The sequence below is a fragment of the Vicugna pacos genome, chromosome 6 (assembly GCF_048564905.1).
Source record: "Vicugna pacos chromosome 6, VicPac4, whole genome shotgun sequence".
NCBI lineage: Eukaryota > Metazoa > Chordata > Mammalia > Artiodactyla > Camelidae > Vicugna > Vicugna pacos.
Window position 1 is genome coordinate 48,910,233 of NC_132992.1, and position 18,912 is coordinate 48,929,144.

At 38.9% G+C, this 18,912-nt stretch overlaps 1 long non-coding RNA gene across 1 annotated transcript in view; it reads right to left on the reverse strand.

Moving 5' to 3' along the window:
• The window catches only part of LOC116280959 (uncharacterized), a 135,148-nt gene that overhangs the window by 70,513 nt on the left and 45,723 nt on the right, over positions 1-18,912 (reverse strand). The gene's annotated exons all lie outside the window — the stretch shown is intronic.

Genomic DNA, 18,912 nt, shown 5'->3' on the forward strand with positions numbered 1-18,912 from the left:
AAATACATTTTTAACCCACAATGCCATATCAAACAAACCTATTAATCATATGATAAGATTAAGATATTTTCAGACACACAAAAAGGCAGAAAAATTTATTTTTTGAACATCTTTCCGTAAGCAGCTATTGCAGATTTTCTTTACATAAAACAGAAAAATAAAAAACAACAACAACAAAGGGAGACATGGGACCCAGAAACACAGTCCATCAGCAGGATGGCAGCAAAAGAAAGTAATTTCCAATCCACAATTCAGAAATTTTAATTTGAAAAGAGAAAAATACCAAGTATAAAATGACACATTCCAAAAAAATGTAAGAAGCAGTGTTTTGACACAGTTGGAGAAATAAAATCAACTTACCTACTTCTAACACTATATTTCTTCCACTAAACCTATTTCTTGTTTCAACCCTTCCTGAAGGCAACACTACACTGGATTATAGACGATGCAAATGTCTCTTCAAATGCAAAAAAAATCGTGGTATTTCTGCATCAGGAAATATTGATAGCTTATTGTTTTCTCAAGTTATCTGAACCTTTTAAATTTATCTTCCATATATTTTTCTGGCCTCTAACATTGGTATTGAAGACGAGGGATTATAATTCACCCTTCATTGTAATTCCAAAAGTCCCAAACATAAGCTGAGTGTTCAATGAACAACTGAGTATTCAGTTTATAGTACATGATACTGAGTTTATAGCAATTAATTCATGTGAGTTGCTACTTCACGTGTGAAGACTCTTAATGGCACTACAGAAGAAGCTCTGAAAGAACTCCAGGATGAATACCCAACAGGAGTAATCAAGTAGGGCTCCAGCATTTTGAAGAACACATTAGAAAACAAACAGACCTTCCCTAAACATCAAGTGACAGAGACTCATTATCTAAAGACTGTACTTTGAGTAAATACTAGCTAAAGACTATGAAACTTCTGTGGTTCTGATTAGGGTCCTAAAACAAGAAGTAGACAGTCCAGACAGATGACATGAGAAATGTCGGAGTCTATCCATGGGATGAATGAAAGGAAGAAAAGAAAGAAAGAAAGGAGGGAGGGAGGATGTTTGAGAGAGGGAAAAAGAATTGAAGAGGGAAACGAAGGAAAGAAAAGGGAAGGGAAATCTGAAAGGAACAGTATTCAGAACTTTTAGTGGCACTAAGTAAAGGTTATCATTACTGTCCTCACAGAAGTTGTGGTCAAAATTCACTATTTCTTTCATTTATTTAACAAATGTATGTTGTGACTCTGGTGTCAGGTACTGTGCTAGGAATTAAGACTTCAACAATGAGCCCTATACATGCTAGCTGTCCTTCTAGAGCTAAATGTTTATGTATAGCTGTATGTAGAGCTCATGCTATTGTTTCTGTAATTCTCAACATTTCCTTTTGTGTTTTCATTAAAATTCAGAATAAAGAAATCATTCCTGGCCCTAGAGGGGTTGGTCTTACCTGACCTTGCTCAGGACTCTGGGGGAAAGAGGATGCCAAGGGTATAAGGCCAAATGAGCAGCGCTCTACAGAATCATACTTACTGAGATTTATTTATTTTTTTCTACATACAGTACATATTATAGCTGCTGGTTTGTTTTTTATTGCTGCTGTTGATGCTAAAAGGGACATCTGGAAACCAGGGATTAGAAGTTTTCAGCTCCACACAAGCTCAGGGTCATAGCTCCAGACCTTAGGCAAGTAACTAATCAATTTCACCAAGGTTCTCACTAATAGAATCTGTGAGAGCAACACCGGCATGTCAAGGGTCTCTTGTACCAAGAAATATTTTAAAAGCTGCAGTCTTTTGGAATTCCGCTTTCCTCTGTAGTCCACTAAGCCACTGGGATATAGCGCGGCAGAATTTCAATAAAGATTAAGCTCACATTTTACATGTAGAATTGGAACCAGACAGAGGAGACCTGAAATTCAGTCACAAGCAAGTATTCAGGAAAGTTATTTTATGCATCTCCCCTCCACACAGACTAGAAACTACAGCTCTAAAATTGATCCCACTGGGACCTGAGGGAAAACATTTTCCAGGATGAAGAGGCAACGCTAATTGCTCTCCACTATCCATTTGTTCCCCATCCTTTCCTGGTTTTTCCCTTTTCTCTTTACCTTTGCCAGTGGTGATCTCTCATGAGAGGGAATCTGTTTTCTTTTTTCCATTACAGAATGGAAAGAAATACTCATAAGAAAGGGGTTCTTTGAAATAAGAACCTTATAAGAGGTCAAAGGGCACATTCAAGATGAGTATCCCTTGAAAATTGCTTCCCATTTGGATATGTTTTCATTCACCAACTTGTGCAACTGAATCTTTAAGAGACCAGGAAAAGAAACACCCCAATTCTTTTACAGAAGACCAATAAGGTCATTCATCCCTTTGCCTCTTCCTCTTCTTGCTTAAGCCATCCTAGTAACGAAGTGAATTCCTCTCTCCTCTTTTTATTTTCCTTGTGTGTGTCAAAGTCTTGGATGGACATTTTGTTATTCTGGAGTCCTTGTGGACAAAGATATTTGAGATGTGAGGGCCATGTTAAGAAACCATTTATAGCTTATACAACAGAGCTTTAAAAAGCCCAGGGTCAGCACAGCAGTGTCTGTTTCACCTAAAGCAAAGTTTTTAAGCCAAGGGAAAAAGAGAAATAGTGTTCTGAGTTTTATTTACCACATACTGATAATTCAAAGAAAAACAAAAATAGCAGAGACTAAATGCACTAGTATTGACTTAGACACAGAAAAAAGGGATTTGGGAATGTGCAAATGAAAAAAATCTTTAAATTACAGTGTTTCAAAACTGTTATTTGACAATGTTTCTGTATCCTAGCTTCAATTTAGAAAAATCACTGGAGCCAGAATTTCCCTTTTCTAAAATAATATAAACATCTTTATCCTGAAAAACTTAGTTTCTAAACATCTTGATGATGATGATTATAAGGATTTACTTTCAAACACTTTTATTTTTACCAAAAGACATCAGAATGAAATTTACCGAAAGACATCAGTATTTGGTTGCCATAGACTTGAATTCTAATACTGTAATTTGCCTACACAATTTTGCTGTTCTCAGCTTTTAAGAGATTGAAACAGCAGTTTACAGGCTTAAAGACATTCTCTTACCTTCCATTAATCTTTATCTTAAAGGAATCTGGTTACTGACTACCTTTGGGCAAACTACCAACCCAAGCTCTCATGAAGTCTCTCAGAGTCACATTCAGAAATAGTTGACTGAAGAATGGTATACTGGGGATTTGGGATCTGGGTAGGAAAGAGTGCCTCAATGGGTTAGCTTCTTTGAAAAGGAAATCGAAACTGCATTTACAGGTGACAGAGATGGCTCTGTCAGTCACTCACCTCCTACTAACCTAACTGACCCACTCTGATCTTTCTTTTTTCTTTTCCTTCTCAACAATCAGCTCTCCTCCCCTGCCCAGATTCTTTCTTCCTCCCTCTGCTAACTCCTCTTCAAAGGAAGTTGAGGTCAGGAAAAGATAGAATATGTACTACATATGAAATATGAGAGATAACCACCTCTTAGGTTCACTTCTTTAACTTCCACCCCTCCCTCAGAAATTCCCACTTTCTGGTCCCCAAGAGCAAAATAGTTATTTTGTTAAATTAACACAAAACAAACTTCTTGGGAGGGCTTGTGATCACAGTCGCTATGAGGCTTGGAGATGCCATCGCCCTGTGTGCTGACCCTCAGCCAAGTCTAGTGAGCAGTACAGTTCCAGGCTCCTCCCCTCCACCCGGGGATCCAACAGCAGTCACAGCACGGGAGGCCAGTGGGACGGCCTGCAGACTCCAGTCAGCCCGCTGGGCTTGCACCCCAGCTCTTCTCACTACGAGCTGTTTCAACAGGAGCAAGTACCATCTAGAAAATGGGGCTGCTAATGATAACTGTATTACCCCAACACTCACAGAGTTTTTATGAGGTTTAAGTAAATGAATACTTATTAAGTGCCCAAGTGCTTAAAATAGTACCTGGCTCATAGGCTACGTTAAATAGCTTGTCAAAATAAATGTTTTAGGCTTGTTAAAATATATTTATTTTTAAATTTACATTGTAATCTATGTACCACTCCCATTTGTGATTAAAATATAATGTCATCTTTGTTACCTTACTTTTTAAAATTTTATATACTTGGCATTAGAACTTCTAGGCCCCCAGTGTTCTACTTTATACAACATAAAATAAGACTCAAATTGTATTTTGTAGATAAGCATCTTGTTTCTCTTTGCCCCCCTCCCAAACAGTACAGAATCTAGCAAAAGAGCTTAAACTTGGGTGGATTATTGCAAAAATTGACTCGTTCTTAATAACATACTCGCTCATTCTAAATGACATAGGGAAATCTATGTAGCCTAGGTTATTTCCCTATGGCTTTTTCATTTGCAGGCTGTGCTTTCAAGCATGAACATAACTAAGCAGGAAAAAAAGGGAAAAAATGGCTTCAGTTACTGAACCTTCTAAGCCAGTACAAAAAGATGCAGCTAAAGGTGCCATTTTCCATCAAAATAGCTACCTTGAATGCATTTCACTGTGGTACTTCCAATTTTGGATGGCATTTTAATGGAAGTAAATGGAAGCTAAGACCAGCTGGAGTAGAGCTGTACTGCAGGCTGCAGCCATGACTCAGTGTCATTTGATTTAACCAGGTTCAATACTAGCTGCACAATGCATTGAACCATGAACTTCAGATTTTTCTCCACAGTAAGACCATTTGGGATCCTGATTTCCAGCCAACACTGACATCACCTGTTGTAATTCCAAATTGGAATAGTGTGGACCAAAACATGCCAATGGGCAAAATTTCATACACATTCAGAAGAAAGTTGGTTAGGTGACCTTGCTCAGTAAGGAAGCAAATAGCAAGCACTCAAGGGGGAAAAAATGTAGATTATGTAGACAGATTAGACAGATAGATTCCTGGAAACAAAGCATATATTTTAAACTCAATATGAGTTCAGAGCCAGAGCTCCAAACCCCAGGACAGTAACTAATGAATTTAACCACAGTTTTTACCAGGAGCCTTTGTAAAGTTGAGACCAGAAGGTTAAGGTCTGCCACAATAAGATTTACCATTTATTAAGTCATGGTTCTGTCCATCCTCTGCTCAGCTTCAAGATGTGACCAATGAAGGGGTGTCCATTGAAAGCCCTGATATTTGGTCTGGATGCCTCATAAAACCCAGCATGTTAAACAAATGTACGATTCCAATTTGATGGTAAAAGGCTTCACTTTACAAAACTCGAAAGCTATTTAAAAGGCAGACGTCTACGTTTGTGAAGAATTGCTGAGGAAAATCCCCCTAAGAAAATCGGAGACTATGTTGCAATTATTTAATTGAGCATTCACTGTCTAATTAGAATTATGTGATTTCAATAATGTTCAACATTCATAAAAGAAACCAGAAACCTTGTACTGTGCAACCTCGCATTAAAAGAAGAAACGACAAATCTATAGGATCAATCAAGATGGTAAAGAAGCAAAATTAAAAGCAGTAACAGATTCTAGAGTATTCCATACACCACTTTGCTTTCATATTAACAAGAAAACAGACCAAATAGGAACTAAATGGGACGAGCCCTTTTCAACCACAAAGGACAGCATCTGCTTTGCGTGTTGGCCTACACAAACCTTGCTGGCTCTTTTTAGAAACATTAAATTGGAACTCTTCTGAGAAACACTTAATGAAAATCTCAGTGATAATCCTCAAGTTGTGTAAAACTGGACCCCCAATTTTATTTTAATCATCTGACCTTACCTTTGGACATAAAATTGAATAACTCTTTTGAGCTATCTCCTGCCTTCCGCCCACACACATACCTTGAATTATTAACAACACTGAAGATATTAGAAAACACATGGCAATAATCAACTTCTCTAAATAACAAACCTAAGTTGTGAACACAGTTTTTTTTTTTTAACTGTGTAGTTTCAACATAAATAGCTCATGGGATTTTTTTTCTAACTTTTAACACACAGTACTTATGTATAAGAAAAAAAGGAAAAATAAACAAAAGTACAAAAAAAGAAAACAAAAGTTACCTGTTACCTCATCACCTAAGAAAGTAACTACCAACATTTTGGTGTGTACTTCAGTATTTTTTCCATGCTTGTGTATATAAAATGGCTTCAGTTTGTATAAAATTGGAATCCCACAGAATATAGTTTTGCAAACTTAATAATATACTGTAAACATTTTTTCACATCATGAAATATTCTTCTACTAATTATTTTAGTAAAAATGGTATTCAACCAATCTCTGAGATTGCAAGTTGTTTAATTTTTTATCGTTATGAATGATGCTTTGAAAAATATCCTAGTAGATTAATCAAAAGCTGTTTTCTTGGGAAATATTCCTAGAAGGGTATTGTTATGTCAAATGACATGTGTGTTTTTAATGTCTTAAAATACAGTGCCCAATATCTAGAAGGCTCTTTTTTAAGTTTTCCATACTTTACTTAGTTGACTATGCTGCTAGTTAAATTAGTAATCTTCACCTAGAATCTTCCCATGGCTCATTCAAAAAGCTTTCACAATGCTGGACTCTAGTATACAGAAGAGATGTCAATTAGAGCTCAGGTGTCATTGCTCCCCCATCACTACCTATGGTCCAGAGATGCCACCAAGAACAGACATCAGCACACATCTTCCTCAAGGGGTCATTCAATAAACATCATCCCTTTGCAACTGGGTGACATTGAAAAAGGGGGAAAATTTGCTTACATTTTCTAAAAATACTCAGAAATGAGGATTTCACATTCCAGGGAATTCTATACTAAGCCACAATACACAATTTATACTTACAGTAATTCCTAAATGAGTTTCTTTAAAATAACTATTTTTCACACTGTTTTTAACAAAGATTCTTCTCAGTTGTAATTAATTTAAATGCGAGTCCACATGGTACAGTAGTTAAGGGCAAAGTTAAGTTCAGTGATTGGTCTCCCCGTGTTTGAATCCTTTCCCTGCTACCTTCTCGGTCTATGGGACTGAGCAAATTATTCAACTTCTTTGTGCCTCAATTTCATCACATGTGATATTTGAGTATAATAAGAGCAAAATTCCTTCCGCAATTGTTATATTAAGAGCATTAAATAAGAAAATCTGTGTAAAATGTTTAACACCATGCCTAGCACATAACAAGCATCCAATATCTGTTGGAAGTTTTTATTATTAAACAAGAATTGCCTTTGGCTCTTTGAAACTTGTTGTCCTTCATCTGCCTAATAAAAGAAAGTACATTTTGTGCAGCCTGTGCGGATATGAGGTCTTTTTAGTCTCTGTGATGCTAAAAGAACTTCGTGACCCTCAGAAGCCAGCAAAGATACAGTGTTGATTAGCGGTTAGATAAAATCCTAACTCCTCGGACAACATAGCCTCTGTGTTTACAACGAAACAACACTGACATCTAGTGATCAAGAAATGAATTGCATGTATTGGCAAACAACTGGCAACTATAGAAGCCCGTGGTCTTGGATCCAGTTTTCCTACTATTTTAGGGGAAATGATTTACATAAATCCTAGGTAGATTTTTGCATATGCTCTTTATATTGTCCACATTTCATCCTTTGGTTACACATAAAGTATTTTGAACAACTGAAGACCACATTATCCATCACATCAACATTCACTCTTTCATTTTAATTAATTTGTTTACTTTAAAATTATGAAAAAGAGAGGAATGTATTTGAGACAAATATTAACATATGTTCATTTTACTTTCAAATAATATATAAAAGTCTAACAAAGTCATTAATTAATGTAAATTAATCCAACATAATACAGCAGGCATTAAATACATTAACAGGCCTTGAATATTATATATTAATTTATGAATCCATGTTATACAATTTTATAATGGAGATTAAATAATTGAAATTGTTATGTTAAATAAAACATAACCAATCTAGGATTTTTCTATTTCATTTACATTTTTCTATAACAAAGAGGAGCTAAAAAGTTAACATTTCAGAAAAACGTTTCCCCATCAATCATAAAGCAAGCTTTAAGAAAATTTCTTATGTGGAAGTTAGATTAATCACAGGAAATCCATCATTATTGGTCTGTATTTACTGAAACTGTGCTCATAACATTTTGCCTCATATCATAGTCACTTGGTTAAGAAGCCTAAAGATTTACTGAAACATTATGCTGTACACCAGAAATTGACACAACATTGTAAACTGACCTATACTTCAATTAAAAAAAAAAAGTCTAAAGATTTAATTTAGCAGCAAGACCTCAGAAATGCTAATTAGAATGCTATTAGGTACAACGAGATCATGAGAACAAAACTAAGAGTGATCCCCTGAGTCCACTGAACCATCGGTTCATCTCCATCATTGTTGGCAGCACCTACCACCAGTAGAGCATTTATTATGCCCCACTCTCTGCTAGGCTCTTCTAATTCATGACTGTTCACTTAGTCAACAAACAGACTGTCTACAGTGCTACCCAACCATGTAACAACAATGGTGGGTCATAACGGACGCAATCCCTGTCCTCACTGAGCATATAAACCACTCGAGAAGGTAACAATAATCACCAAACTGAAAACAAACTTATAACTGTACTATGAGCTCAACTGTGCTGCCCTAAAATTCATGTGTCGAAACCCTACCCCCTGTACCTCAGAGTGTGACTATTATTTGGAGATAGGGCCTTGTAAGAGGTAATTAAGTTAAAATGAGGCCATTAGGATGGGTCCTTATCCAATCTGACTGGTGACCTTACCGGAGGAGGAGATGTGGACACGGACACAGGGGTGCACACACACCGAGAGAAGGCAGCCATCTGCAAGCCAAGGACAGAGGCCTCGGGAGAAACCAAACCTGCTGACACCTTGGTCTTGGCCCTCTAGCCTCCAGAACTGTGAGAAAGGAGTTTCTGTTGCTTAAGCCAACCAGTCTGTGAAATTTTATTAGGGCAGCCCTAGCAAATGAATACGCTGGGATGAAGTGTCATTTAGGGAAAGTTCACAGAACTAGGAGCACCTACAAGAGAGCATTTGACTTAGTCAAAGAACTAGAGAAAAATGAACTCTGACAAGTGAGTAGAGGTGAGCAGGCCTGAAAAGGAGAAGCAGATGCTCCAGGTTGAAGGGAGAACTTGCACAGAGCCCTGTGGTGGGGAGTGGCAGGACATACTTCCGGCATTAAGGGAAAATCAGTAAGGCCGGAACACAGGCAGTAAAGGGGCTCGTGCTATGAAACGAAGCTGGAGAGGGAAGCGGAGACCAGATCATGCAGATACTTGTAGGCCAAGAGTCAAAGATTTTCATCCTTATCCCGCAAATATTGGAAATCGTTCATATGTTTTAAGCAGGGGACAATAAAATTTTGAATTTCCAGATCGCTCCAGCTGAAGTAGGGAGAACAGATTTGAGGACAGCAAGAGAGGAAATGAGGAAGCCAATTAAGAAGTTATTTCAGTGCCTAGAGTAGAGAACCAATATGTGGAAGAGAAGGTGATAGCAGTACAATGAACATGGAAATACACAGACAGATTCTAGAGATACTTAAGAGACAAGGCCACAGAGGCATGGCAGAGATTTAGTTATGAGGGGTGATAGAGAAAGGTCTTTCCAAATTTCTGGCTTGTAAAATAGATAGATTAAAAATGGTACCATCCTTTAAGAAAGGAAGATGGATGAGAACAAGGTTTGGGAAGAAAAAAACTTAACTCTATTTTTAGCTCTATTTAGTTGAGTCAGAGGTTGAGTCTAAATCCCTCTACTTTGAGACATCTAAGTAGAAATGTCAAGAAGTTAGAGTGAAAAGTTTGGAGCCCAGAGAAGACAGAGATCAGGGCTACAGATATGAACATGAGAGTCACTCACTAGTAAGTAGTAAGGAAAGCTGTAAGTGGAAATACCTAGGGAAACAATACAAAGTAAAAAGAGACGGGCCCAGGATGAGTTTAAGGGCCTCCAAAGACAAAGGAGTGGACAGACAGGTAGGAGGAAACCCAGGAAAGTGTGATGTCATGGACTCTAAGAAGGGAAGATCACCAATGTAGAATGCTGCTGAGAAGTTAGGACTGATTTAGGGATATGTGAGAGTTGTTTCAGGATTTAGCTGAGGGGTGAATGGAAGATGAAAGTATGGAAGCAGTAAAAATAGACAACTATTTTGAGATATTTTCCTAGTAGAGGAGGGAAATAGCTGTGAGGTTGACAACAATGTTTAAGGTGTAGTTTCTTGGGTTTTTTGAGTATCGTGGACTGAATGTACCCTCTCAAAATTTATATATTGAGACTCTAATCCCCAATGTGATGGTATTAGGAGGCAGGGCCTTTGGAGGTGCTATACACTGAAAGTTTGTCTCCCCAAAATCCCATGTTGAAATCCTAATCCCCAGTGTGATGGTATTAGGACATGGGGCCTTTCAGAGGTGATTGGTTCATAAAGGCAAAGCCCTCGTGAAGGAGATAAGGGCCATTATAAAAGAGATCCCAGCAAGCTCCCTTGTCTTTCCTCCACGTGAGGACACAGAGAGAAGGCGGCAGTATGCATCCCAGAAGAGGGCCTCCCCATAGCTCACCCATGCTGGCACCCTGTTTGGGACTTCCAGCCTCCAGAACTATGAGAAATAAATTTCTGCTGTTTATAAGCCCCCGAATCTATGGTACTTTGTTGCAGCAGCTCAAACTGACTGAGATAGGAGGTAATCAGGTAGAGAAGAGGTCATGATGGTGGGCCCCCCATAATAGGATTAGTGCCCTTATAAGAAGGGACATCAGAGCTTCCTCTTTCTGCCACATGAGGATACAGTGGGAAGGCAGCCACCTGCAAGCCAGGAAGAACCAAATCTGCCTTTTACCTTGATCTTGGACTCCCCAGCCTCCAGAACTGTGATAAATAAATGTCTGCCATTTAAGCCACCCATCTGTAGTGTTTTGTTACACCACCCCAAGCTAATTAGGACAGTTGTAGGGGAAGACAGTATCTGGTTTGGTTTGGCATGGTTTAGTGGGAGGTATAGGAATATGCTTCAAAACTGATGAGAATCACACCATCTCTGAAAAAAAAAAAGACATTTTGGTTCACATGTTATAGATCAGGAACCCAAGGATCATAAAGATTAAAGTTAGTCTTCAATAATATGGCTAATAAGTGGTTGAACCAGGTCCCAAAGCCAGGTCTGTTGGACTCCACTTTGCCATACTGCCTCCCAGGAAATACCTATATGCAAGACCAGATGACATACTTCAGATCTGATTAGGGTTGGGGACAGATTCAGTACATAATATGATGATGAGATACATGAAAACAGAATCTGTTCTCAAGTTTAGTGCATACTAGAAAGATCCTTTCCTGCCCTTAGAACTGCCAACTCCATATAGCGGCAACATGAAAATTCAGAGCTGCCTAGAAAATGTGAGCTGCCTCCAGCGACCAGAAATTGAGGGAAGGGATGAAGAAATGGCAGATGAGAAAGTAGGAAAGAGGGGGAAAAAACATGACTTGAGCCTCAGTTATGGTTATGTCACTCTTAGAGATCCACAGAGAAAAATTGGAATCACTAATTTTTATAAAATCCTTAATTCTGCTATAGTCCTGATGGTATTGTCTCATTGTTTTCCTAACCCATATGTGTCTCCTTTACAAAAGTTTTTAACAGTCATGATCCAAAGATATTTTCTTTTTTTTTTAATTCTTATTTTTTATTAAAGTGTAGTTGATTTACAATGTTAGTTTTAAGAGTACAGCAAAGTGGTTCAGTTCTACATAAACATACATATATATACATATATTTCACACATATATATGTATATACATACATATATTCACATTATTTTCCATTATAGCTCATTACAAGAAATTGAATATAGTTCCATGTGCTATACAGTAGGTCCTGTTGTTTATCTATTTTATATATAGTAATGTGTACCTGTTAATCCCAAACTCCTAATTTGTCCTTCAAAAGATATTTTCAGTGGGACACACTGTCTGTGTTGGGTGTATAATCCCCAACAACTCCTTAAATTCCAGTCAGAAAGAGCCCTTCAAGAATACAAGCACAGACCTTCCTTAAGACTTGACTCCACTGGATATTTGCTCCGTGTTTTTTGTACCTCCCCAGGGAGTATTTTTAAAAGGAAAAGAACTGAAAGGTTCTATTGCAGTGACTTTCAACCTTGGCTACACACTGGAATCATCTGAAAAGCTTTAAAAATACTGCTGTTAAAAATACTGATGCCTGGGTTCTAACTCCAGGGAATCTGATTCAATAGGTCTCAAGAATAGCCTGTGTATTGGAATTTAAAGTTTTCACCCTATTATTCAAGTGTATAGCCACAGGCCCCTGAAGCCCGTACAAGGGCTCTCTGGGAGTGTTCATTCTTGTAACATACAGTCAGTAGTCACTCTGAGGCAGATACTGTGCTGGACACCGGGACACAGATAAATTAAGACAAGATCACTATTCTCAAGGAGCTTACTTCCTCATGGAAGGGCCAGACATAAAACAGACAATCACAGTATCTTTAGTAAGTCTTATGATAGAGATACAACTCAGATGTCAACTACATCAACTACATCACTTCCAATTGAAAGGATGCCATTTGTTAATTGTTAGGATATTCAGACTCTTCGGTCCTATTTTCCCCACAGCAGATGAATTTTTCTCCAGTACCTCCAGGGTTGTGGTCTGTAGACACTGCTACCACTGACAGCCAAGAGGTACTCTCTGTCAGTCCACTTTGTAGGCAGAGGCTCCCTTCCCTCTTGAGATCCAGAAAGAAATGAGAAACAGCAAAACATCCTCTACTGGACACTGTTCTTTGGCTATTGCAGACATCCTCCTCACCTACCACTACCATTTCTTCCCTCTGTGCAACCGGAACATCAATTCTGAGTTAAGGTAGGTATCAGGGCAGTCAGGCTTCCTCCTGCTGGTCTAGGAGTTGAATCGTAATCAATTTGAAACAGTCACAGTAACAACCTTCCTTGCTAGATAAGGTCTTCCCCAGCCTCCTTTGTAACCAGAGGTGACCATGTTACACAGGTCTGGCCACAAGGATAGAAGGGGAAGGCTGAGAGTGGGCACCTGGACAGATTTCTCAATGATAAGAGAAAGCTTTTGGCTCCTTTCTCCTGTCTTAAAAACAAATGTCGTGTCTGAAGCTAAGGCAGACATCTTGAGACCATGAGGCAACAAGCACAAGCCAAAAAAGAAAACCAACATTCTGAGAACTGTAGGCAGGAAGAACAAAAGAAGCTGAGTCTCATATGACCTTGCTGAACCTCTGCTCCAGCCCAGGACAGACATCACCCAGACCTCTTACTCTCCACAAAAAATAAACCCGTGTTTGTTTAAGCTACTCTTCACTGGGTTTTCTGCTATCATCAACATCAGAATTAACTAATACCCAGCCCTTCTTTCCTTGCCACGTTGTCCTTTTGGTCTCCAGAAGACTAACACATTAGATACCAATGTAATTGTGAAGGTCATTGCTGACGGGAAGTTCAGAAGAGAAATAAAAGCAGGACAGGCAGAATTAACATTCAGTTAATCTGAACTTATATGTGCACAGTTTAAGCGAGACATCTCAAGACATTGGCCTTCATCCTTCACAAGGAAGGGGAGCACCTTGTAGCTCCCTCTGCTTCTGGTCAGGTCCACTGCCCTCAGGTTCACAGACCTGCTCTGGGGGGTTGCAACTGTTAAACTAAAGAACTGCATTTCCCAGGATCCCCTGTCCTGTATGGCTCTGAGGTAGGCTGTACAAAAGAAGAACCTGCATGACGCAGGATTAAAGGGGTACTCACTTCTCTGAAGGTCATTATTGACAGACACAGAGATGGACAGATAGAGAAGGAACCACCAGGTTCAATCTTATCCTCACTCCTCTCCTCTGTGTCCAACTCTTCTTCCCAAATGCTGATGTTGTTGGCCTCAGGCTCACCACCAGACATTTGGCTGCAGACCCACCAGAGGCAGTAGCCAATAGAGGCAAGAGCCCACAGTAGATCTTCCTCTTCACAGCCCCACTTTGGTTGCTAGACAAGCTTAGCTTCTCAGGTGGACCAGTGAATCATTTCTTTTCGATCTAGCAACTCCCCTTCCACATCTTCATTTGACCAGCTCCTCAACAGTACAGGTCTAATTCCTATAATAATTCCCTTATCTCATGACACTTAGGGCGCCTCCACTCCCCTGACTGATATGCCTGATTACCCACTTCACACGTAGAAAAGCCTGTTCTCAACAGCTTCCTCACATCGGGCAGTGAGCATGATGTTACCTCCATCCTATCACAACTCTTTTACCAAAGTGAACATGTGTCCCCCAATTCAAGTTCCAGTTCTCCTCCTGTGATATTGGCAAGCCTGCTGATTTCCTACTAGGGGACCAACTGAATAAGCACTTTTCTCAGTGACAAACATTAGCTTTCCCTGGAGACAAATAAGTTTCCATGTAGGAAAAAAGAACAATTCTCCAGTAGTAGGGCTCTGGCTTGCCACAGAGAAACAACGGGCAACCCATTTTCACTCAGAACACTGGGGTTCCATTCAACAGAGCTGAGACCGGGCAGAGAGAGTCACACAGTTGCATCCAGTCTCCCAGCTAATGACCCCAGCTCAGGGGCCCCAGCTCAAACATCCTTTTGAGTTAGAGTCTCTCTCTGATGAAAAGGTTGAGGAAGAGGGATTATTTGGCAATCCTCCCACCACAGAGTGTGAAATGAGAGCTGAGAGAATACCAAAGACAGAGTGATAAGTGCAGCTGGAGAGTTCTGGAAAAGGTTTCAAACACATAGGAGGTTATACTTTAGCTGAGATCTAAGGCAAGTAGAACTTTTTCCAAGTAGAGTGTCGCTCACTGTCTGATTCTAACCATTCCTGGGTCCACATATTAAGAGTGAGGGCAAGAAAGGGATACAGCAGTATCTGAGCCTACTCCAATTCCTGTTTCAGACAAACCAAAAACTGTTTCACCTTCTTGCAAGGCAAGAAGAGGGAGAAAAAAGAGGGGAACTTTCACAGCAGTTCAGTAAAATAGCAACCTTGTTAGCTTACATAAAATTTCTAGCCACAAATCTTTAAAAACTAGAATCCAATGAATCATAATCCATAATCATTTTGTAAATAACAAATGTTAGCAAAGAAGCCTCTTTACAACCATTTTTCTGAGGGGGGACCAAGAATTGTCATTTTTTCCTCAAATTTCAAAGCTACCCAACAACGGGTATACCTTGACCTCCAGAATTAAAAACAAAAAAAAGATTTCGAAAGCAAACAATTTCTCCATCATCTTTTCAAATGAAAAGTCTTATTTAAAAATTAAGACTTAAATTTAGGTTTCCTTAAAGACAGGTAGCACTTTAAAATGTAAAATAGATCATAAAGTTCAGCCGTAAAATTAACTTTTGCCCAGTGAACTTTTCTTAAGCTGCTGAAATATTGCCATAAAAGGTCAAATCCTTGGTAAACTCCAGAGAGCAAGATTGTTCAAATAATGTTCAGATGGAAATAGGCAAATAATGTGCTTCCCAGTTGAGTAGGATCAGACTGGAGTGGGTAGAAGGGGATAAAATGCAGCTTGGGAAAGTCATTTAAATATAGCCAACATGGATCTCAGACAACAAACTCACACATGAAAGAAAAATCACTTCGATTTACTGTAAGTCAATATGTTTGGCCAGCAGAAAACTTGAGGCACTCTTAGTGCTCCCACACCCCACCTCCTGCCCCAGGATAAGCCAAGGTTCCATGGTCTTACCTAACACCAATGCAAATGGAAGATCACTCTGGCCATTGGTCATCTGCCCAAACAGCTCATGCCTGTGAACTGATCTTCATGGTCTACTTCAAGTCCAGTGGCCCTCTCCAGCTTCCTTGCCACAAATGGGACTTGAGAATCTACTGAGCACTTGGTGCTGCCTCTCTGCTCACACACCCTCCCCTCTCTAGTCTGGCTACATCTTTGGAATGCAGTCAAGGGCAGTGCACCCTACAAACCATACCCCACAGATCTCTCCTCCTTTTAGCTTCGGACAGTGTCCTCATGCTCCTTCCAGCTTCTCTGGGACACCCTGCCTCTTCCCTCAAACTTTAAAATCCCTCCTTTTTAACAAACACTTTGGTGACTACTAGGTCTGTTTGTATCCCACCAAAACTCATATGTTGAAACCCAATATCCAATGTGATGGTGTTAGAAGTGAGGCCTCTGAGACATGATAAAGTTGTGAGGCTGGAGCCCTCATGAATGGGATTGAGCTCTGATGAAAGAAACCTCACAGAACTCCCTAGCCTTCTACCACATGAGATCACAGCCAAAAGACAGTCATCCAAGAATTGGGCTCTCATCAGCCCCCACATCTGCTGGTGCCACCATCTTGGACTTCCCAGCCTCTAGAACTGTGAAAAATAATGTTTATTATTGATAAGCTACTCGGCTTACAGTATTTTTGTTACAGCAGCCTGAACAGACTAAGACAGTGACTAATTAAACCCAGAGCCTAAGTCATTATTTAAAATCATCTCCTCCCTACAGAATCCCCAATCAAACTTCACTCCCTCACTTGCTTCATTTTCTTCATAGCACTTTTTTAAAAATCAGCTATTTGTATTTCTAACTGTATAGCTCTTCCTATACAGTTCTCCCTGTAAATCTCTCTAATCATTTACCTAAAGTGTAAACTAGTACCTAGAATAATGCCTGATATGTGACAGACACTAGATAAAGGATGTTGAATAAGTGCTGAACACACAGCTTAGCCAACAAACAACTAGCTTTCCTGTCTTCATGAGTAGGGCGGGTTTAATCATCAGAAAGTCCCAGGAGGCAAGGGAAAATACTTGTTTATCATCCATCAAGCACACTGAGTTGACAGGGAAAAAAAACAGTTATGCTTAAAATGGTCTGACTGTTCTTATCTTGCCACATACATTTTCAAGTTAACTGACTGTTATGCTGACTCGGGTCTCCAGGAAGCACCCACACTGTCCTGAAGCTAATCTGCTCTAGGCCTGAGGACCTAGTTTTCTCCCCATGCAGTGCAGTGGGAGCAACTTGTGAAAACTTAGAGGAAGAAGAGAGCAGAGAAGAGCAGAGGGGACTCCTGATCTTACTGTTTATGCTCTATTTCTGCTATAGTTCAGTCATTAAAATATATCATGGGGTTCTGGGAAATTGTATGAAAAACCTCTTTATTCTGGGCAGTTAAAACCAGTCAATTAAACGAAGATACATAGGAATTAAATAAAAATTGTAATTGGCAAGAAAGAAATCATTGAGAGGAAGATGTCTATTAAAAAATATATATATTCTCATTAGTTTTCTTTTATCTAGACCATAGAAGAGAAAAGTAGAAAAGTACTTCATAAAAAAGTCAGATGTCATCTCCATCACTGTGTGATTGCACTTACAATGCATTCATCAGGCTTGTTGACTCAAGTTATTACACTCTAATATAGATCAGCTCAGTTGTTGGAACAAAGATGCACACTCAAAAGAGAGCGTGAATTTTAAAATCCAATTTTATATTACATTTCTTGAGAAGTTTTACTGTGGTTTGAAATCCATCCTGGAAGTGCACAGTAGAATATTCTGCCCATTTGTATTTTATGTGACAAAACCAATAGGTTCACCATTTATTCCTAACTAAAATTGAATTGTCTGAGAATTGCAATAACTGTCAGCCTCTAAAGAGCTTATCACATGTCTCACAGTTTAATTGGCTTGTTTTCTGAGGCAGCCTTTCCTTTTCAATTTCATAAAGACCATAAACGCTCATATTATTGTCCCTTTGTTCTCTTTCCTCAGAACTTTGTTCATTTTCATTTTTAATCAAAGGACCTCGCTTTCCCTTCTCACTCCAAATTCAAGAAAACTGCAGCTATAGAACCATTTGACATCTTTCCATCTCTGATGGCATAGGTGAGATGAGGAGCTTAATATGGAAGGCAATGAGGGAATCATTTCTATTTGCAAGTGATCAAAATCATAAAGGGTCAAAGCAAATTTCATTCTACAAATGAATGATTCTTCGGCTATGTACCTGGAACTAGACCAACTTTATCCAAAAGTCAAACCACAAAATGACAGAAAGCATTATGTAGTCATGCCAGACTCCCAACTGGAAGTGCTCTGACCAGAGATAGCCCTTGGATAGCAAATGAGCTACTCAACAAAATTTACTGTAAAGCAAGTTTATACAGCGATGAATACTTTGGGGGGCATTAAAAACTAAAATAGGATTATACACACAAGAAATGTCATCCATAAGTACATCACAATTTATTAAGTCCTAGTCATGCTTAGCACTACATTAGGCACTATGATAATACAAACATTTTAAAGCTTGGTTTAAAATATAGTTATAACACAGATGTAAAAACCAAAAACCTTTTTAAGTATTATTTTAAAATTTAAAAGTACGTAATAAAGAGGGGAATCCAAGCAGCATATCTAGATACACATATAGCTACAAACATGATTCCAATTATACATACACACAAATATGAATTAATATTTAATTCCACCTCTGGGTGGTGGAATAATGAGTAATTTTTATTTTATTCTTTATGCCTTTACAGATTCACAGAATTTCTACAATAACTGCACACTACCTTGGAAATCACATACGTAAAAGCATATTTAAGTCATCTTGATTCTGTAAATAATGTCTACCTAATCTGGCACTCTTACATCCTAACTACCAAAAAGATGCTTCGTATACTATATATTAAACAAATACTAAATCTAGGTTATTAAGACTGTAGCCCTGTCACAGCCTCCAGGAAAAAGTCATTCATCCCCAGCCCTGTCAAGTTTCCCACCCGTCAACACACACATCAGAATGCAGGCAAACAAATTCTTCGCTTCTTTACACCTTAAACATCACAGAGCTCTTTGGAAAGCAATATCTGAATTGGAAAATCCTTATTCGATATTTTTAGGTAAGA